Source organism: Anas platyrhynchos, chromosome 3 (assembly GCF_047663525.1).
Source record: "Anas platyrhynchos isolate ZD024472 breed Pekin duck chromosome 3, IASCAAS_PekinDuck_T2T, whole genome shotgun sequence".
NCBI classification, from domain to species: Eukaryota; Metazoa; Chordata; class Aves; order Anseriformes; family Anatidae; genus Anas; species Anas platyrhynchos.
Window position 1 is genome coordinate 16,379,228 of NC_092589.1, and position 23,411 is coordinate 16,402,638.

General features: G+C 38.6%; 1 long non-coding RNA gene across 1 annotated transcript in view; it reads left to right on the forward strand.

Annotated features, from left to right (window-relative positions):
- The first annotated feature begins 3,577 nt into the window (after positions 1-3,577).
- LOC110351424 (uncharacterized) overlaps positions 3,578-23,411 on the forward strand; it is an 84,726-nt gene continuing 64,892 nt past the window's right edge. The window contains exons 1-2 of the long non-coding RNA XR_003496140.3: positions 3,578-3,730; positions 3,868-4,010. This is a non-coding gene — a long non-coding RNA (uncharacterized lncRNA). The remainder of the gene's footprint in view (positions 3,731-3,867; positions 4,011-23,411) is intronic.

The following is a 23,411-nucleotide window of genomic DNA, read 5'->3' on the forward strand; positions in this document are numbered from 1 at the left end:
CTGAATATTTATTGACATCACAAAATAGCTTTGGCATCTGGCACAATTTGACATGATTAATTGTCATTGTTCAAAGAGACGACAGAAACAGAGCTGAGCTCTGTTGTGTTGTCTGGGAGTCTGCACAGTGACTGCTAAACTCATGTTGCTGCTGTCAGGCCTACACTTTCAAAAACATGCAGGAAGCTAATAATAACAAAAAAAGTTTATGTATATGTGGGCGAGAGAGAAGGATAATAAATAAACATGTTAGCAAGCCAGTTGTTCAAAACGATCATCTATCACACACAATTCATCACTGATGTCTTAATTGATGCTTGCTGCTTAAAATTTGAATGTCTCATAAAATTATCAATGCAGAGAATTCATTGGCTAAATTATCAAATAATATGAGGATTAAAGTCATGTTAAGAAATAGCATTAAATGAATAATTCTCTGAGCACCAGAGCAAATGAAGCCTGATGTGTTTTTTTATGAATTTTTATCCACTGTTTTGACAGGATAGAATTTATTATATGGCAACATTTTCCTGTTAGGATATTTCTGTCTTTTCTGCATAGATCCTAGGGTACCTGATAATGTTTTATTTTGTAGGCTGTGCCTTGGTGAGGATGACATGGTGTCTCTCCTCTATCTAGCCTCAGACATCAAACATCTGGCAGTGTAGCATTGACTCTACATGCACAGCTGGGATGAGCTGGAATCACAGCCATTACTCCATCCATCCTGCATTTATTTATTTATTTGGATAATCTGCATTGCCAATGTGGCTGTTGCTCTTGCTGCAATGAGACAAGTAAAGACCTGGGTGTGAGAGAAGCACAAGCTCTCAGTGATAAAGGCAATGTAGGTGTAACTTGCCCAGACTATTTAGCTCTCAAGCACGGTCTTTCTGTTGAATTTAGGTGAAGGTGAACCTTGTCAAAAGATGGAGACTGACAGATTTTGGCATTATATAAGACTTGCTTCCAATAAAAGCAGGTCAGCCGTTGTGCAGGAGCTGGGAGGAACTTCATGACTTCCCACTTGTGCACTTTTTAATGAATTGATGAATGGCAAATGATGACATCTGTCTGTTTCTGGAAAACAAATGCAAGGCTCAATCTTATAAAGGTTTGTATCAGAGCTACTATCCACTGTTAGCAAGGAAAATGTTTTAACTGATAAAAAAAAGCAAAGTAATGAAAGCAATACCACCAACACAGTAAGGTTAGAGATTTTATTTGTTTCTTTTTTGGCTCTGTTATTTGATTTAAAGCTGGAAGGAGACTGTAGTGTTTCATTGCACTAGAGGGTTAGAAAAAATATCTGAGATTGTCATAAAAAGTATGGGTGTAGAAATGGTGTTTTCACCCATCAAATTTTCCAGCAGCTGAGCAGAACTCTTGAGAAATGTAGGCTTCAAGTTCTGTGGAATAGCTTTTCCTCTGCCAAAAGCACAAGCTAGCTGGATGCCCTCAGTGGGTGTTCCTGGCAGACGAAAACAGGAGAGGGGAAAAAAAAACACAATGCACAGAAAATGATAGTCCTAAATCTTGACAGTGATATGGGAATATTAATAGGCAGTGCTGTTTGTTAGGGACATTTATTTTTGCACCTTTGTTTTATGTTTTGTATTGTTAAGAGTGGAAGAGCATAATAGCTGTTCTGTTTCTGTGGATGAATCTGCCTTGCTTGCTGCTGATTCAATATCACCCCATGAAGCATAATAGAAAGAAGCGAGGGGAAAGAGCTCATTCCTCTTCTGCAGTTTCATACTGCTGCTTCAGGTGGCTACACTGTCTCCATGTACACGTATGCAGGCATATCACTTTGAAAGCAGCCGAGTATTTTTCCTTTCCAGGTTGAATGCCATGCTTACTATCTTATTGCTTTGATGTGATTTGGTTTAAGTTTGAAAGTTATTTTATGTTCTATAAAAGTATACATTTATAAAAATACATGTATTGGCTCATAATTTAAGAGCTTATTATCACATTTAATATCTTAAATGAGGTAGCATACAGCTGTCAATTCAATGATCAGAGTACCTGTGTGTCAGGGGCTCGGATGTTTAGAAAAAATACTCCATGCCCTGAGCAGCTCAAAATCTAGATAAATGTCCCTCATCAAATATGGCCTGGGGTGAGGAGAGGAAGGGTAGATTGCAGAAGTCAGACAGGGGTGTTACAACTATGGATGATGAAGCATAAAAAGCTATACTTAAGAGGTTGAAGAACAAATGAATGAATGAGCAAACATTTATTTGATCTATTTATTTGTTTGCAGCTATCCAGACTTTCCTGTTTCAGACACTCAGATAAGCTCCTCCCCATACTGTGTTTAGCTCATTTTATTGTACATCACACCTGATTTCTCTGGCCACACATCTGAGCCGGTGTGGACTGATTCTGTTAGCTGTATTTTGAATCAGTCTACATTTATCCTTCACTAGAAGGACTCATTCTTCCCATTTCTTTTTTGCTCTTTCAAATAAGCAGCAATGACCTGCAAAAACACTGGCAAGTGTGTATGTTTGAAGTGGAGTGTCCACTTTTCTGAGCTTTTCTTTATGTTTTGTGAAGTAAGCTGCCTTCCTGTTAAGTGAATTGATGGTGTACTTGATGGGTACTTTCTTCTAATGGTGGCTTGGGCTTTACTTCAGGTGAAGTGCAACTGTAAGAATGGACTGGTGTTGTTCAAGAGGGAGAGATGAGTGCTTTTAGAACTGAAGATGGGTTTTTGATCTATTCTGGGACATTGTATGAGGAAGTTTAAAAAATGATGTAGGAATATGGAGGAGGTAAACAAGTTATCTTCAAGGTTTGAGGCATCCAAGGCAGGTTTTTGGAAGTGAATACGCAATTTACTGTCTTGTGCACTTTATTTATTTGATAAGAAGTTGTTCTGATGCTTATGCATTTGAAGGCTTGTTCTCCAAATCCCTTATGTAAAGAATATAAGTTGTTCCTTGCTTGGGAGAGCTGGAGGTCCATATTTGCAGAGAACAGCATGGAGGAAATAGGTCTTGAGAGGAATATGCTAAACTTCAAGGAAAACCTGCAGCAAGGCTAAGGCAGACTGAGGAGATGGTAACTACAGTGTTACATGTGTGGGTAGGTCACACTTCTGAATGCAGAGATGCCCACAGGCATAAGCACACACCCTTCAAGCAGGGAAGAGACAAACTAGAGCTGTTGATCAGAGCGTCCCCTGACTTTCAATGTCCCTCCCATGAAAAGCACTCTCTTGGAACCACCCTGTTTCTAGTGTTATTTTTGCCTCCAAAGTTGGATTCTGATATGATCTGTGGTGGTAATATTTTGGAAGAACAGCTGGCCTCTCATCCACTGTCAGAACGAAAATGTGAAAGCAGACCAAAATGACAGAGACATCAGAGTATGCAATTTGTAAGTTTATTAATTATGGATTGGTGTTTCCCTGTAAGTTTCCTATGAATTTCATGTGTAGTGTGTGTAGAAATCTGTGCCATCTCAACAGTGAATTCTGTTGATCCACATCATATAACTATTTGGCTCAATCAAACCATCGAGTGGTATATCTTACAATGCTATATCCTCTTGCTACGATGTGCTCTCTAAAAGACCTTCCTCATTAAAGCTCATTCAAAGGAAGCATTCTGTCAGGCACCAATAAGCCTTATTTGCCTAGACCAGCTGCAGCTGGGACCCACTCCACCTGTCCCTCCACCCTCTGGGAGTTTCTTGCAGAAGCTCTGTTTAAACTGCGGTATGGCTTTTTCTTCCTGTCTGGGTTATGATGCAGGTGTATTTATTTCCAATTTTGCTCCTGACTTGTTCTTTGGATTTGCTGAATTGATCTTGGACCTGTTCTATGGCCTTGCTTTTGTCTGTGCCATCCATTAGGCCTCCTGCCTCCGCTGCTCTACTTGCCCAGCTCTGGTGTTACAGACTGAGTCCTGTTGGTGAGGTGGTTGCCCAGCCTGCACTGTGGCCACACTCAGCTCACCTTCCTTCTTGAAGCTGCCCTGTTCTTGCTCTTCTACCAGGTAGGGAACTTCTTATCACTTATCCAATCGAATGAGTTTTAAATATTATTATTTCATTCTGGAGTGTCTATGCAATGTGGTACAAGTTAAATCGTTGTTAAAATCATAATAACAGATATCAAGATGTATAAGCTAAGCATGAAAGTGAAGTTAGGTCTTCCAAAAAGTTAAGGCTATTGCTTTTGACAAAATATCGAAGTTGCAAGTGGCTAAAGACAGCTGTAATGTTTTGCAGTAGAAACAGTTAAAAAATTACTCCATTTGCTGATGTTTATTTTTAAAAAGTAATCTGGGGCTAGGTGGTTTTATCATATTTGAAATGTAGATGCTGATCTTAGGTGCTTCATCGCTATTGTTTTCTGTTATTGTTATTGATTCTTTTAACTCTGTAACTACACTAGCACAGTCATATTGGATGTGTGCTTTCTGAAGGATAAGCAGTGTCACATATGTAGCTTTCCAGTAGGGGAAGAAAAAAGAAAGGGGGAAAAGTCCTTTATGCTTTGGGAGCCACAGGAGTCTGTCTCTAAAGAGACCCAGGAGCACCTTGTGTGCCTTCTTGCAGCCCTGCTGCTATAGCAGTCACTGCTATGTGCCTGGATGTGTCTGCATAAAGAAAATAAGGCCCACTCTGTAAGATGGAGTACAAGGGGCACTCAGCTGAAGAATTTGCATTTTATTCACCTCTTGTTGCACTTCCCTAACACTGCGCCTGGACTCAGTTCACTAAAAGGCAGGAATAAGGGAGGGTGAGGTGAGATGGGATGGTTCTAAGCAGAAGGTTGCTCATGAGTTTGTTGCTGGTACTTGCAGAAAGTTCAGGGGCCCACCAGTGGCTCTGAGACCATGCTGTTTTCACAGGTTGCATCCTTCTAATAACTTATTAGGTGGCAGATTTACTTGGAGCGATGTAGATATGATTGGCAAAGAATATAATTCAGTATACTTCACCAAGGACTCTTGTTTTTTTAAGCCTTTGCTATTCAGCTAGCTGAATGTACGCCTACAGTCACATTATGAAAACCCTTTAGTTACTGCACTGTTTTGAGCTACTGTGAACCAAATGAGTAAGAAATCCATGTAATGCTAGGTATATGCTTAAAACATCAAAGGCTGTTCAGGAAACTAAATGGCCCATGGGCTTTGCTAGGTTTATTAGCTTTTGAAAAGCAAAAAGTAACTTGTCTCATAAAATAAACACAGTGATCCCAAAAGCATCTGTAGTTTACCAGCAAAGATGGATGACAAGCCAAATTATGCTTGCTGCTTTGGTTTAACAACCAAAGTGCCCAACCACAATGCTCAACCATGTATTTATTTGGTAGTTTAAAAATAACATGACAGAAAGCAAAGTCTATATACGACTATTTACCAATTCTGCCATTGGAGATAATAAATGCTGTTTGAGTTTATATTCTCTTGTTGGTTAATTTGGAGGAATTTACCACCACTGTGAAATCTGAAAGGGTAAGGGAAGAAGCTATGAAAGGGAATATGTAATTTCTTTAGTCTAACTGCTGTTTCATTGCCTCAATTAATCTACATTTCCAAGGCCTTCAATTTATGGAAAATTATTGGAGTGGCAATATGCACCATGGTACAGCTGAAAGCTGGATTTTAATAAATGTGGACTATTCAGTACATAGACATAGGCTGGCCTTTGAAATCCATCAAGGCTTGTCCAGCCTGTTCTGAATAATTTTAAGAAATCTGTGCATAATTAATGAAGAATGCTAACAGATCTTCTGCCCATGGGCTATCATCCTTATTTCCATGAGGAGCAGGAAACGTGAGGTTTGTATAGTCAAGGTTAAAACTTCTGAATCTGTTCCCCTCTTGTCCCTTGTCTGCTAGCACATGAGTATGATTTGTATCTATGAATTTAAATTAAGCAGCTCTTTTCTGTTAATGAGTAGTATATGTGAACTAGAAGTGTAATTATTTATATAACACATCTAGTCATAGTGTCAGAACTGTATTTCAGTGTGCTTTGGCTCTAAAAGGATGTTGCCTTGTATCAAGAAGCTAGGGTGCAGTGGTGTGTCCCTCTTCCCCGCCTCCCACTGTCCTGATGCACCATTCTGGCTGTTAAATCTTTATATATATGTATATACATATATATTTATTTATATTTATATATATATCTACCCAGTTAATTAGTTATATTAATTACATAAAAAAATGTATGTAACTGGCAAATCTGTATGTGGAATCTGCTTCTGAGCAGCCTGAGAACAAAAAATGAAAATGATCCTGACCCAGGAAGCTGGCATTTGCCTGAGACTGAGGCCTCACCTGCCTCATTATCCCCTCTTTTTCCAGCAGTATTCATAGCGAGGAGGTTGGGCCTGGCCAGGCTCCCCAGACGTGACAGGCCCAGGCTGCGGCCTGGCAGCCATTTTTCCCCTGCCAATCTGTTCTGGTTTGGGCTGGGTTAGCGTTAGTATTTTTTATAGTAGACGGTGCGATGCTGTTTTGGATTTAAGACGAAACACACTGACTTGTCAGCTTGTTGTGTTGCCCTGCCAGCGAGGAGGCTGGGGGTATCCAAGGAGCTGGGAGGGGACACAGCCAGGACAGCTGAGCCAGAGCAACCAAAGGGATATGGCATACCATGTGGCATCATGCTGAAAAAAGAAAAACTAAAACTGGGGGGAGTTGGCTAGGGGGCCGTCACTGCTGGGCATCCATCAGCTAGCTTTTTTTTTTTTTTTTTTCTTCCCACTTTTACCTAATTCTCTTCCCACATCCCAGAGCATGGGGGAGTGAGCGAGTGGCTGAGTGGTGCTGAGCTGCCTACTGGGTTAAACCACAACATGGTTGCCAGCATTTCCATGTAGGCACTCAGATACTCAGGGCCTACAAATGGAAAGTGACTGTGCTCTAGTACACGTAATCACACATTTTCATCTGGAGATGCCACTAATTATCTTTCTAGTGGGTTTGATCCTTCTGCTGCAGTGCTTGGCCTCCTATTAACTCTGAGTGGCCAAGGGATAGATCAGGGTATTGTAGCTAGTGCCACTGGTTTCAATTACACTATCTGAAGTGAGCTTGGATTCTGAGCAGCAGAATTTTTATTTATTTTTAAACATTATTGTATATTAAAGAAGGCCTCATTTCCGAACCCTTAGAAGCTGGTAGAGTCTACAAAAAGTGAAGGGAAGGGAAGTGGGGACATGCCAAGATACCTTGCCATGAATCTCCCACTTGACAACTATTTTGTTTCCAAATAGAAACGTAGGATTATGGAGATTACCAGACTTGGCTGTTGCTTTCTATTCTACCATAATCCATTTGTTTAGCTTTGTGAGCATTTACCCCAAAACCACAATACTTTCCTCCTGCTTTTCCTGTTCTGGTGTTGCCACACATCAGTGGCTGAGTGACCTTTGTCAAATTTTCAATGCAAATCTGCTTTTGGCAAATGGTGTATATCTTTGCCCTGCATTGTCTTCTCTTAATATTATTCTTTATTTTTCTCCTAATGTCTAAGTGGGTTGTTCATGTCAACTGGCAGAGGGAAAGGCAGCATTCTGCTTGACTGCACAAGGTTGTTTTCAGAGGATCAAAGCACTGTCTGCCCCATGTTTAAATCACTCTCCAAATTTTAAAATTGCTTGTTTACAATTTACTAGTTACCTGAAAATATCACATAACCCATAGAACAGGCACAGATAATTCGCTCAGTCTTCATTGACAGTTTTTGCTCATTATAAAATGCAACTTATTTTTATGTCTGAGACCAACGCTGGGAAAGTGCATCAAGTTAGCTGCACCATTAAAAAAAAAAAAAAAAAAAACACACAAAAAAAACACAAACAAAAAACATTAATAGTCTACATTTTTAGTCAGAGAGTAATGATTGAAATGTCAGCCTTGTAGCTTGTTAAGCCCTTTGAGGGTTCACAGTTCATAGGAAAAAGGATGACTACTTTCTTCTTGACAAAAATGAACTATTTTAGTCTTGGAAACCACATTTTTTATTAAAAAGTAAATCATGTTAAATGTTCACCATGATGAACTGGTAATAATTGGAAATTGCAATTTTATTGATATAAGGTGATAAACTATTTGTGAGTAGGAAATCAAAAATACCCTTAAATTTCTATGTTTCAATAATAGTCTTTTTAATGTCTATAAGCATAGGCATTACTTTTGTGTCTGTTGTGGCTTAATGCTTTTATTATCTTGAATACCTCATAGAAATAAGAAATTGCTTTCCATCACATTTTAAATATTATTCCATAATAAACCTTGACTGTACCATTAAATCTTCAGGAGCTCTTAACTGCTTTTACAGTAACAGAATTTACATTTGGGCATACTGTAGCTGTTCGCTTAAGTACAGGACATTTAGGGGTTGGTCATAACTCCATAATAAAAGATATTTGTCTCTTTTCTAAGTATTAGATATTAGCTGGTTTGCAAATGAGGTGATAGTGCAGAGCTGTATCAGTGCAATGCGTACAGGTGTGATAGAACTGCTAGTCGTTCACAAATTACTTATTCCAAGGCAATTTCAAGGCCTATTCATTTAGCCTTTGGTGTCTGAGCATCCAGGCTAGCCTTGCATGTAAGCAAGAAGAATTGCACCACTAGAGAGATACAGCATGCAGGCAAACTGGAAAATGCAATTCTGTAATATTTTAAAGTGGATACCATGAGAACCGAGTGTGTAGTAGAACTACATTTCCCTGAGTAGGCTGGGAGATGGAATTCATTCAGCTAAATGAGGTTTCAGATTCAGGAGACTTTTTGGTGCAAATGATGCATGTCAGGGGAAGTAACCCAATTTTGCATGATTGGAGGCTTAGGTAATAATAACCATCCAGACAAACAAGTCCCCAGTGTTCTGTGTATTGTATTTAAATGCAAACTTGTGTCCCTACCACATTTTAAAATAACTGCTCTTTGCACTAATTCTCAAAAAAGGTAAGATTTCTTTATAAGAAAAAGCACTTGCTTCTATGCTTCTTTCTGGGTTCTGCAGCAAAGTCATTGTGATCAATATTTGTGAAATTACAGGTGATTCTTGTCAATAGAAGTTGTCATACTCTGTATTCTAGTTTCATTGCAGAATAAGGTAAAACCTAATTTAGGAGAGAAAAGTTGTTGTTCATAAAACTTTACATAATTAGAAAGCACAACAGGGGTAAAGGAAATTAGACACAGTAAATTGCTTTTTGTTCCAACTTTCTCTTTATTCAAGCTTGCCCCAGCGTGGTAGCCATTCTTTCAGTGTCAGTTTTCATTAGTGATGCCAAGAGATTTCAACAGCACTAAATGGTAATCTTTAGTGTCTCTCAAGCTCAAACCAATTTCTCAGTCTTCTGATTTTGGTGAAAATAATCCCTTTCAGGGCTACTTATGTCTTGGGAGGAGTTATGTGAAGAAAAATCTGATCTTTGCCCTATAAATGATGATAATTTCACAGATAGAAAGCACACTAATACACACTTGGAGGCAGAAAACTGGACTCTCAAATATTAATGTCAGGTGCGAGGCTGTGCTTGTTAAACTTATGTAGGCAAAATCAATTGTGATGTTCCAGCTTGAGTTCTGTCTTCTAAAAAGTTTTTTTTTTTTTTTTTTTCTCCTATTTGAAAGCAGCTTCCCTCCCTCCTTCCCCCCTGCCCCTCCATTATTTTAAAGCAGAGTAAGGAAAAAGTATGTACCTGTGGTACAAAATAGTCAATAAAGAACTGCTGGAGCTATGTGCTGTGTTGATAAATCTGTGTTCCAGTCTCAGAGATATTTGAGGTAGAGTCTTGGTCATGGTGGCCTTAGGAAAAAAGGAGTGTTGGATGCAATTAGGCATTTCCTGTTTAGAAGAATTAGTGCCTCATTTTTACTGCAGCATAACATTTTAGCAGCCTTGGTGACTTGGTGACTGTTTGTTGCCTTTGAAGGATGGAGTAGAGCTAATAGAGGAGGACAAATGGTGATACACTCACTCTATTCAGGCTTTCCCAAAGCTGTCACCATGCTTGGCAAACTTGAGCAAGGAGAGCTCTGCAGGACCATATTTCCTACTGTTGTGTGGAGCTGGACTATGCCGCTTCAGAGTTCAACTGGGCTCTCTGGGACTTGGCAGTGTGCAAGGGGGAGGGTTTTCTATAGTGATAGCAGGGTGGAAAACCCCTGGACGGCTTAGTGCTTGCAGTCCTAACTGCAACTTCTGCAGCATGTGATTCAAAGTTCTCCCTATCAAGAACTTGTGAGTGTACAAAAAGTCTCAAATACCACTTGACAATACTAGAAATATCCAAAACCAACACCAACTTCAATATTTTCCCATTTGTCTGAGTGTAGTGCTACCTTTTCTCCTATGTCCTCAGTGTTCTACCTGGATCATGAGTAGCTCCCTTGTGCCTTTTATATACTTCTGGGTTTGGAATAGAGTATCTCAGCTTTTGGTTTGGAAACTGAAAAAAAAAAAAAAAAAAAAAAAGGAATATTGAACTCTGCTGATCTGTCAGTAGCTAGCCACATGATCTATTAATAAACTATACTTCTGCAAAAAATGAATCACAGCATGTGTTTTACATGTTTCTTAGTCATTCAGATGCTATTGAATGTTTTGTAGTCTAGGAGTGGCTGATTTAAGTTCAGTTGGGCATGCTGTTTGTTTTTTTTTTTTTTTTGTTTCACAGCTGTGTGCCAGTAAATGGAGTAAAACTTAAATTGATTTCAGTTTGAACAAGTTTCTGCCTCTGTTAATCAGATACATTTAGATAGTGGTGGTAACTGCCATTGTTGTTATTGCATAAGCAGTTCTGCTTTGCTCAGCTGGTTTCTGCTAGTTACAGTATTTTCAGTTATAGTATAGTATTTTCAGTCAACAGTTTTGGAGAAAGAAGACTGAAAATGTTTGCTCCATGCCATGAAGACATATGAAGTCACATATATCAGTCTCTGTGCCTTGCTTATTTCTTTATCTGTAACAAATGTTTGAAGATTTTTAAAAATTTGTTCTTTGCAGTTAAATGCCCTCAAGTGTCCTGATGAATATGTCTCTTAAAACAGACTAACACACTAAATATGCAATTTTGATTAAGTCCTGTGTATATTCATTTGTAACTTTATTAAGAGAGAAGGTGGGATTTACTATCACTTACCAAGGAATTAGGGAAACTAGCTTTTGTTATCACATCTTTCAGAGTTGTGCACTCTGTCTCTGGAGATACAGGTGCATTCAGGAAATCACTAAGAAATGTCAGCATAGTTTCTGGGTTCTCCTGTGTACCCGTGTAATTTAGAACTGATTGTAACGAAACATGATTTGAAAATCACACTGAAAATCACATCATGAAATTGTGATTTGAAAATCACACAATATTCATTCTCAAAGAACAACTGGTCTTTGGACTCTGTCTAGAATATTAAACTTTCATTTATGAAGGAAAAATTATCTTTAAGATTAAACTTGTACTAACCCTCCACAGAAAGAAAAAAAAAACAAAACTCACCTCAGTGCTTACATTGCTCTAATGTAGGAAGTACTGATGTCCTCCAGTGGTGTGAGTTCAGTTCCAGGAATGTGTAAAAAACAAAAACAAAAAACAAACAGACAAAAAAACATGTGTGATATCAGCATATCTATTGTATCTCTTTCTGCTTCTTGCTTGAGCTGCGTTGGCCCACTGACAATATTTCTTGGCACCTCTTGTCCCTGTCCATTTTTTCTTATTGCTTAGAAATAGAGAAACAGCATCACTGCTTTCCCCCAGCTTTGCTCCCAAATGACTGATTTATTCCTAAATTAATCTTGTGTTACCATCCTTTTTAAACATCACATAAACCTACATAATGAACACTACTTGGCATTTATCAGCTTGTTACTCCAGTAAACTAACTGCAGACTTTCTGGTCTAGTCGCTAGTTTAATTGTGCTTCCTTTTATCAAATTCAAGCACTTTTTCAGATTATGAATTGATGGTCTTAGGTACTTCTAATAAAGTGTGTGCTTTTATCTCATCTTTTAAAGCCTTTTATGCTTGGAGTTTTAATCACTGGTCAGTACTGACATAGTTGGTGATTTATGATTAAGGAAGCAGCCAGTTCTGCATTAAAATTCATTTCTACATAAATACTTTAAAATCATCCCCTTAAACTATTTGGTTTGCCGTTATTTGCAAAGAGAACCAGAGTGATGGTAGGGTAATTTATGCACATACAATGTTCTCTTCATATGGAAACTTTTCACATAAAAGAAGCAAATCTTAAAACAGCTGTAGTCATCTAAGAGTGAAGACAGCTTCTTTTCTAAGATTTATGTCTGTATTTAAATGCTGACTAACTTTCTGTTATGGTGGTGGTTGTTTAATTTTTATTTTTTGCCGATTGAAAATGCATCAATATTTGTTCAGGCTTAGTTGCAAAATGACAGAGCAATGGCTCATGTACTGTACTTTCTTGATAGAACAATTTGATTGAAGCCCTGAAGCCCATAGGGAAACTCATGGGGGGGGGGAGTAAATCAATGCTCATTTCCAAGGGGATTTCAGGTACTGTCTTTTCAGCCATAGCTGCATAACAGATAACTATGGGGAGGCATTATCTTACAGTTTGGTATTCTTGATGACGTTTCTGCCCTCTTGAAAGACATTCAATGCAAGTGTGCAAAATATGCACAATTTGGAAAGTTTCTGGGTTCTGTTCTGAACAAATCCGTTAGTCTGGGAAATCCAAGTATGTTTCATTGTAATGAGAAATAGTTAGCTTTATAACATGGTATTTCTGCTTCATTTATCTTTCACATTTCACTCTCCCATACACACTGGATTTGTGTCTGTCTGATATTTAAAACAAAACATCTCACTGGGAGACATAAAAAGGAATAAATGGAACATCATGTTATTGCTTTATACAAACCAAGTCAGTGAAGAGCTGTAGATGACTTCTACTTTCTTCTCTAGCCATTTTCTTAGAGCTTTATAAACATAGATACTGTAAATAGGAGAAAGGATAACCATTTTTTGGTGGTTAAGCTGAGGTACCAGGATCCAGATTATAAGTGTTCTCTGCCTAGTTCTGACACAAATTATTGGCTGATTTTGATCAAATAATTACTACTATTTTTTTTTTTAACATTTGTATAAATAGTTGAGACTGTTAAATAAAGATGATAATTTGACAGCTCAATTATGATGGTCTGTACTTGAAAAGAACTCTGAATTTATGCAATAAAAGCAGTCCTGTAAACTCAAATGGCTAGACAGACAATTTATTACCAGACCTTTTTGGTGCAAATTTCCTTTCCAAGTGTATGTGCACAGCTACATAAAGTGATTTATGGGCAGCCATAGTTACTTGATTGCTGATACTAATGATGTTGATGGTAACACCTCAAAATTATTGTCCCACATAACCCACATACATGGGCTCAACTTTGTCTTCATCAAGTTACTGTATTCATGCGATTCAGAAAAGGACTGATTTTATTTTCTTTATTTTTGCCAAGCAATATTTAAGTGTATTTCTTACTCTCCAATTAACATTGTAACATAGCTTCTTTGACTGTGAATATAAAAGAAATCAAAATTAACGCTAACTGCACAGAATTTGGAATAGAATATTCCAAATACGTAAGGTGTTTCAGTATGTTATTTATGCGAAGACATCTGATAAACTGATTTGATCTATTTCAATGAGAAATAGAACTCTGAATTAATAACTTCACCACATTTTGGAATTATCCCAGGATGAATCATTCAAAAAAAATAAAAATAATAAAAATAAGGAAGAATCGTAGTGCTGAAAAATCTCTAGGCCATAAAGCAAGCAGGATTACTGACATGTGTACTTCCTGTACATGTGTCTTAATTAACGGAGGATAGCATGCCTGAATTTGTGTACTCTGTTATTTTTTTTTGTATGCAACTGTCAATTTTATGATCACCTGTCTGTCCTGTTTCAAAGCAGGTGGCAATATGTGAGAGGATTTTTATGTGTAATCACAACTATCCTATCTATCTCATTGCATTTCCGATAGTTGCATCTGTCTCTCATAGGCTAATTCAAGAGGGAATTGCTACCACTGACAAGATCAGCTTGTGCTGGGTAATCTTGAAGCAATTATGAAAGAATTTTCTGACATCAGACACTTTTCTTGACTTTCGTAATTCCCCCCAGGGAAATGCACTTTTAATACAGGAGATTATTTACAGAGTCTATGACACTTCTGGATTCTGTACACAGAATGAAAAGGTGGAAAAACACTCACAAAGCAGACGTTGCATATACAGCCCGTTTTACCTTCCAGGGGTCTCCTGTTGCTTTGAGGAGATGTGCTTATGGGTGGACAAAGCTTGCAGAAGAAATAGCTCTTGACTAGCTGAGAAGGAGGCTCTAACCCCAGTCCTAGGAGAGGTTTTTGAGTCAACCCCATTATCCATGTAAGGACGGAACACAATAAAGAAGTCTTGATCCTTTCATCCTGTGGCTTTAACATGGTTGCTATCAAGAGCTCTGCAGATACTTGGGACAAAACTGACCTTTGGACTTGGAGAAGCCTGGTGGTTCTGGCCTTTCTCGATTGTGAGTAGGAAAAAGAAGAAAAGAAACCATTAGTTTGATAGGTCAGTCTGTCACTTTAACCTTATAAAGATCATTCTGGGGAGGGAAAAAAAAAGTCTGGAAGAAGCATGTGCTAAAACTCTGTATGTTTGTTAAAGAAGAAAGAGAGAAAATTTACATAACTTTAAAAAAAATAAATAAATTTATGACCTAAAAATTGGATGTGATTTGAAGTGGTGGGAAACAAACAGGAGAGAGACTATTCTCGGGTGAGGGAGTTTCTCAGTGTGCCTGGTATTCCCTTCCTGCTGACTCATGCGGGATCTTTGTCTCCTTCAGTCTTACTCCATGCTGTTTGAGAAGATACAGTTCCAGAGACAAGTAAACTTGCTTTTCTTTACTTCCATGAGTCTGTAACAGTTCACTAGAAGTTCAGAAAAAATGGTTTGGTGGTTGGAGAAGTTTTTCTCATAGAATTTGAAGTTGCGCCTTTCAAGAAATCATGGTTAGTCTGCAACTTCTTGGAAGTTCATGGATGTCCTGGCTGATGCTTCCTCGAGATGTGCTATAGCAAAAACAAATGTTCACGAGCAGTACTGAGTGTATGGTATTTCCACTTGGGGAATTAAAAGTGTTTTGATTTCATGTATGGCAGGTGCTGCAGTGTTACTACCTCGTGCAGTCATTGCAAGGTTCAGTTAATAGTACGGATTTTTAGAACAGAATTTATTACTTCTGTATCTTGCACACTGCTCTGTGGTGGGAGTTTTTCATGTGCCATGAAGCTGTGCATTCTGCCACTTGCAATGTTTGAAAATAATTGCTTGGATCTGCCCTGGATCTGCTTTGGTCGGAGGGTGTGTCCCATGGTTCAAATACATTTAGATGTCACAGCCCCATGGCAAAATTTTGCTCCTAATGAAGGCTTTATTTAGGCTGGAATGTGTCTCGAGTCTTTATTTGTTCAATATGATCCTCAAAGCAAAGTAAATACAGTTCTGAAACAAAATGTCAGTGAAATGACTTGGTGGCCCTTTGGTAGCTTGGCCAAGAAAAAATAACCCTTTGAATATGTGTAAGCGGGTGTCAAAGATTTTTCTAAAATCTGGAGGATTAGCCCATAAATGAGAAGGAAATGGCTTTTCCCTTTCCTCCCTTTCAAAGGTATCTGCCCCGTCAAAATATCAGTATTTCTTGTATCACTAAACATGATACGCTGAGTTTCAGTGAGAGGGATGCTTTATTTAAAGTAGTGTTTCATAAAAAAGATTAATTTCTCAGAGGCAAAAAGCAAAGCTTCCTGAAAGAACTGTGATGTTGATCCAATTCCATTACTTTCAAGTTTTTGATGCCTGCTGAAGCGTAATGTTGCTTCAGAAGTGAAAGGAAGGGACTTTTTCACAGATTGTAAAGAAGTTGTGACATTTCTCAGATTCATAATAGCTTCTCAGAAGTTCCAGCATTAACTCTTTTATGCTATCGTACATCTGAACTGAAAAACCCCTTTGTTCCCTATACCAATTATCTTCTTAGAGTGGATCAGTTGCTACAGCTCATGCATACCAGAAGCTCTCTATTGCTAGGAATATGCTTAGCTTTGTTGTGCTTCTTCTATACAAAAAAAAAATCATATCAGTCTTTCCTAATTTTAATTTTTTAGTTCAAATTAATAGATGTTGCAGTAGCAGATCCAATATTAATGCAATTAAAATACTTAGAGGAGCTGATATTCCAGGAAAATGTTTGCGCAAGCTGAGAAGTGAGATTGGTATTTTACTCTTCCAGTAATAGAATAGTAATTATGCTATTTCATTGCAGGTTCAGTAGTGATTATCTATGCTGCTGAAAAAGGAAGTGGGGCAAAATATCCTGCTCCAGGCTTTGACAGTAACTTGTTGTTTGAGTCTGGGCATATTAACTAATGTCTGCCCATTCCTTTTCATGAGCAGGAATGCAGATAATGTGACAATAAAACCACAAAATGTGGCTGGGGAATAAGGTGGTGTGACAAGATCCTATCTGAGAAAGCCAGCAGTAGGATGCTCCCTAGAGGGCCAACCAGTACAGCTCTGACTAAGGCATGAGTTTGTGCAGGAAATGTGCTTCTAGGATACTGAAATCCTTTCTTAAAAGAACAATCTTTATTTTGTATTTTTTTGCTTCTTGAGAAAGAAACTTCTGTGGCAGAAGGAATTTTTTTTTTTTTTTTTTTTTTTTTAATGTCAGAAAAACAGATTATTTTGAACAGCTCTGGTATTTAGTACACCAAAGGGCATGTTGTGAGACTTTTATATGCTTCCAGGGAAATCTTAATGAGTGGAAGAATAATGTGGGGAAGGAACAGTGTTGCTCCTTACTGAGGCAAGTCAGGTGTTGCTTCTTTGGTATCATGAAGCCTTGCTGCTTGGGGCTGCAGACTGCGTCACAGAGATGTGTGAGCTACTGGAGCAGTTCACCCTGTAAGTGTAGAAGCAATACACAGCTGCATGGGAGTTCTCTGTAGAGCTTACTGGTTTTGGTGTAGGTCTCTACAGCTTTGCTAACACTGGTGCCTCAGCTTACGCTCACTACTTTGTGGATGCAGCAGACCACTGCAGGAGGTGGGAGGTTAGACACCTCCTAACACTACGTTCAGGCTGCAATATTTCAAATTTACATTTCCTGTGGCAAAGCATAGAAGAGACTGCTGCAACCACTGCATGCTTTAGGTGGTGTCAGTTGTTGCATTGAGTGAACCCTGCAGAGATTGCAGCGTGTATCCCACAAACTGTCCTTCACAGCGAAGTGTTACTGATGCCAGTTGTCCTAATGAGATGGTCAAAGTACTGTTATAGATCAGACTCTCTCTAGAAGGGAAGAAAACATAAATATTTCATCCAAGGTCAATATCATATATCAGCTAAGTTGTGCATCAGTGGTGCAATGCTCTCAATCCCCTTTTTTCCAAAATATGAATAAAATTGGAAAATTGGATGATAGTATTTGATAACTTTACTTACAGTCAAGAGGACACTGAGTAATTTTGGCATGAGTTCAGACTAGGTGAAGAGACTATATGGTATCAAGTCAAATTAAGAAGTGTCAGGGGGATAAAGGGAAGGGGTTTCTAAACCTGTGGTTTTTAGAATAGCTGGATTTTTAAATGTTTATTCTTTGCTTGGAGAAGCCACATCAGACTCAGAGACAAAGCAGATGAAAGATGAGTAGAATAGTCAATAAAGGGAACTTCCCAGTAATACTGTATTACATCTTCCAACGTAACCCAGAGGTATTCCGTACATGGAGGAGAAAACTCATGACAAGACAGGAAAGGTTGAGAACAACAACTGAAGAAAGAGATGATAGATACGTGAGTGTGTTCCTTTTTTGGGGGGGATTTATCAGTTGGAAATATAAGTGACATTAATAGCTCATAAGGCAGATCTCCTTCCCTCATAACCCCCAAAACAACAACAACAACAAAAAAGAACAACAAACTCCAAGAGGAACACATTTTACAGCTTGTAATTTGGTAGTGCTGACAGTCATGATGTAATTAAATACTACAATAAAGGAGGGGTATTTAGAGGTGTAAATTTTTATGCTTCAGGGATAAGCCAAGTGTCTAACGGCTGGAGTTTCTAGAAGAAACCTTCCTCGAGAACAAACTATTTCCAATTATCTACTGCAAGGTTTCTTAAGGGAAATATTCTGTTAGATCACATGGAGGGTTTGTACCATGCTCATGTTTTTCTGTACTAACTAGTTATAACTTGGTCATTAAAAGAAGCAGAATCAATTGGAGTCTGTGACTCCAAGTGTCACTGAACAGCCCACTATCTTCACTTTTTCTCTGAAGCACTTCTTGTTGCTGCTAGGATGCTCATCTAAGTGTAACACTGCTAAAGAGTACGTCAACTCTTATGATCTTTGTTTCTTTTGATCTCTCCTAAAAAATACAGTTTAGTCAAAAACAACGGGAAGAAGCGGAAACCAATAATTTTCTCACAATTAATGTTGTGCAAGCCTATGCACTGGCTTCTGTGTCTACTTGTATAAATAAGTGACTGCTTAAAAGTTTGACATACTTCAAGAACTGTTTTGAAACTTGGTTTATTTCAAATTATAATGAAATTTGAACCCATATGAGGTTTTTGATAATTTTGGCCTTTGTTTCAAGAGCAGTTCTGAAGGACTAATATTCTTTTATCTCACGGACTACCTGGTATTTCTCTGTTTTGTATTACAGTTGTTAAATTCACCCCACACAATCTCATTGATTTACGTGAGATTTTTCCTATAAAAAGGAATTAAATAGCCTTCAGAATTAGTTCCCCCATGAATTCAAAATATTAGATATTACCACAAATCATGTTACTGTTGCATGCTGTCAGTTTTCCACCTTGTAAAATTCTTGGTGCAGAAGCAATATGTATACACACACATATATATAAAGTCTAGGAATTTTGTTGATGCTTGTTTAGGCTACTCTGAGGATCTTCTACAGGAAAGGAAGTTCTTTGTTCAACGTTTTGCCCTTCCTCTCCTCCCCCTGCAATTCTGCATTTACTTTGTTGTTATGCATTTAAATGAAGAAAATTAACTATTTTTTGGGGGTAAATGATAAGTACATGATAAAGGCAAGGGCATAATAAAAGATGTCCAGCTCAACATGATTATTTTAACTTGAAAGAAGACCCACAATAATTTACATTTTTATTTTTTTTGTGTGTGTAATGAGAGCAAAAATGCAGCTAGTGTGTGGGAAATGGGGAGTAACATTATCATTAGTTATGCAAAATTAAAGGATTCTTATGATGACTTCTCCTTTATATGAAAGCAAACTTTGGAATACTTTTAATTTTCCTTGGCTCTTTTTGAGGTCTTGGTCTGTCAATGTAAATTTATGCCTAAAGTTAGCAGAGAGACACAGTAACAGAATTTAGAGGTGCCCACTGGAATTTACTTTGGATTTAGAAAAAGGAAGAAAAAGTGATTTAATGTACAAATTGTGAATAATGTCATTCACCTTAATCCAGCATGTGAAGGTTGCTTTTTTTCCCCTCAAGACTTTTTTTTTTTTTAATATGCATCTTCCATTGTCGCGTTAAAGGGGTGTAGCTGATTAACCGTTATGGGCCCGGTTGGATTCAGAGTACTGAACCAGTCGGACATTCACCAAAACTGGGGGTCCGTTCGGACATTCACCAAAAACGTAATAACCGCCTGGGGGTCCGCTCAGACATTCACCAAAAACGTATTAACCACCTGGGGGTCCGTTCAGACATTCACCAACAATGCATTAACCGTCTGGGGGTCTGGTTAGATTCAGAACACTGAACTATCACGGATAACCACCCTCACCCTAGTTGCATTAATGAGAGCTATCACAATGCAATCAAGTATGGTTTATTACAGCAACAGATAATCAGGTTCTTTTGGATTGCCGGTGATAGTGACTATCTGCAAAAGCAAGCTAGTATGCATGAAATACACAGGTGTTACAGGGGTTCTAGGTGTGGGTTCTAGGTGTGGGTTCTAGGTGTGGGTTCTAGGTGTGGGTTCTAGGTGTGGGTTCTAGGTGTGGGTTCTAGGTGTGGGTTCTAGGTGTGGGTTCTAGGTGTGGGTTCTAGGTGTGGGTTCTAGGTGTGGGTTCTAGGTGTGGGTTCTAGGTGTGGGTTCTAGGTGTGGGTTCTAGGTGTGGGTTCTAGGTGTGGGTTCTAGGTGTTCTGTGGGTTCTAGGTGTTCTGTGGGTTCTAGGTGTTCTGTGGGTTCTAGGTGTTCTGTGGGTTCTAGGTGTTCTGTGGGTTCTAGGTGTTCTGTGGGTTCTAGGTGTTCTAGGTGTTACAGGTGCGCAGCCTAGAAATAAACGCGTTAAAAGGATCAAAGACTCTATAGAGATTTATAAGCAAATATTCAGATCTCACCCAAAGGCGTCCCAATGGGGGGGGAAGAGAGGCTCAGCCCGTCGACTGATCCCAGGAGTCAGGAGGTCCTAAGGATGTTGTATGTCCTTGGGATGGTATCTCCCCTGACGATGGTATCTTCCCTAACATCCCCTCTCTCTTGGGCCAATTTATATTATTTTCTATCTTTTAGGTGGAGCTTGAGTGGCTCTAGTCAAGCATATCTTAGTTATGATTGGTGTAAAGTTTTCCCGTCTCCGTTTAAAGTAATAGGCTCCGAGAAATTCAGGGCGCATGCTCAGTGAGGGGTGGTCGCACCTTGGAGGCGGGTAGCTTTTGGGATGGAGGTGTGTTTTGGTATTATAATGATATTATAATGAGCAAAAAGTACACTAGGGTACAGCATTTGTCAAAACATGACAGGTCTTTGGCTTAGGGTGGCAAAAAGTGCAGCTTTGTGCACAAGAACAATCGAGGCCCCACCTGATTACAGAGCCTAGCCGTGGTGTCTCCACTCCGCTCCATGCTCCGTGGTGTTCCTTAGAGCTAGCACACCAAGTTTCCCCAGCGCGATAGCATCTAAGGTTGGGAGCCTAGGGAATGCTCAGGTAATGCAGTTATGCCCTACCCTGAAAGCCTCTTCAATGCTGTACCTTTTCCTTAAAAGTGTGAATGTTAATTTTATTTTCCTAGTTACTTCAGGCATTTACACCACATCCATGCAATTAGATAATTCTAACATGAGGTGGATGATTTTGATATGAATTCAAAAAGTTTTTTTTTTTCCAATATATAAAGAGTTTTGAGGATGTAGTAAGAAATAGACTAGAAGCATACATACAACTTTCTATGCTATGTGCACCAAGTGATAAAACAAGGGGAAATCACCTAAAGTTTAAGTGATTTAGGCTGGATAAAGTTTAGGAGGTTTAGACTGGATATTAGGGGAAATTTATTTAATGAAAGGGTTGCGTGGCATTGGAATAGAGTGCTCAGGGAAGTGGTTGAGTCATCATTCCTGGAGGTCTTCAAGAAATGTGTAGAGTTGGAACTTAGTGTGGTTTGGTGGTGGAGTTTAGTACTAGGTTAAAGGTTGGACTAAATGATCTTAGAGCTCTTCTCCAGCCTGTGTGATTCTGTGCATATACTTCATAGGTTCAGATGATTAAGTCAAGGAAAGTGGAGCTTGTCAGTCTTCCACACTAAAGAAGATAAAGTTTATTTAACATTTCATAGCTGAATGCAGTATGTATAGCATGTCCTTGTGAACTGGTGTTCTTTTAGCCAACTAAAAATAAATCCTCAGGTTATGTTCGGTTCTCAGCAAGCAACAGTTCTATGTGTTTGTTGTTCTGATTTTTTTTAAATCATTATTATTTTAAAACTGTATGTTACGACATGTCTGTGGATGTTGTGCTCCATAAATAAATCATGTACTCTGAAAGCACATTGTAACTGCATCATCTTTATAATGCTCTAAGTCCTCTGGATGGATTGCATCACTTTTTTTTTTATTTTTTTTTCCCCCTATTCTTTTATCCTTGCCACCATTTGAAACTGCTACAGGAAAATCTCTTCCTCAGAACTGGGTGAAAGCCAGGGGCGAGATTTTCACCTAGAATAGATCAGTGCAGCTTGTCTGGTTTCACAGGAAAAAAACACCCTGCCTTTGCCCTGCTGATGATCTCACTCTCTGAGAACATTTTCTTCTTGAAGAAATGTACTTCAGCCTGCCTTTCATAACAATGTTGTTCCCCTGAGATGTCTAAGGAGTCTGGCAGGTCTGTAGCCTGGCTTCCAGCACTCTAACAACTTCCCTCCCTCCTACCCCTCACCGGGCAATATGTTTTTTTTTTCTTTGCTTAAAGCAGGCTTAGATCACTTCCATGGTTTAACAAATGGAAACAATGCTTCTGCATTGGTAAGAAGCAAGGTTGAGGCTTCAGGTATGGCTTTCCTGTACTGGGCCTTATATATGGTGTGCCTTTGTGAGCTGACATTTTAGCAGTAGTAAAAGCACTACTCGTTTTAGCTCAGAAATTCCCTAGAAGACACTTGAACAGTAAATAATCTAGAAATAGCTAATCTTATTTTAAAGTAAGCACACCAGATCTTGACTTCCTGATTTAGTTTTTCATTGGTCAAGCTGCTACAGACTCCAGTATGAGCTGGTTCAAGAGACAAGAATATAAATGTGCAGGCCTGAAAATACAATAGTACAAAGGCACTGAAGATCAAGAGTGGCTTTATTGTTACAGGGCAAGTGACTACATAGGTGGTATCTGTGTGTTTGAACAAGAAGGGAAAGTATTAGTATTGTGCTACACTGAAACTCAAAACATAATATATTTCTAGTATTTTTTATTTCTCTGTAGTATGAGCTGATAGAATTTATCATCATGAGCTTCTCCTGAATGGGTTTTGGGAACAGATGTTTCCATAATGAAACCTAAGATTTGCAATGAAACCATGTGATCTCAGGAGCTAGCAGATAATGAAAAATACTGAACATCGTGGAAGCTTTCAGTTAGCAATTCTGCAAGGCAATTTCTGGCCATTTGGGATGCTGCTTGCCCAGGACTTTACTATTCATATACAAAGTCAGTTGTGATAGAGAAAAGATTAAAGACAAAAATCAAACGTTGAGGATCTGTGGTGTCTAGTATCTAACTTGTTTCCAAATACTGCAGAGTGACTGTCATAATTTTGTAATGAATAATGTTATTGTTCAAGGCCTGCACAAGATCTTGATGGAATTAATTGGAGGGAAATTCAGCATGACTTGAGGATGTGCACAGGGAGAAAAATTGGATTGCTGATATTTATTGCTGATATTTTTCAAGGAAGGGTTTTTTCTTTTTTTATTGACACACTAGGAGCTGTTTTTACTATTGTCATGTAAACCTGTAGAAGAAAGATGAAAGAAGAGAAGCAACTTCAGGGAAGATATTTATGTGACAGATTGATGATGAGTTTCACCAGATAGTTCCACTCT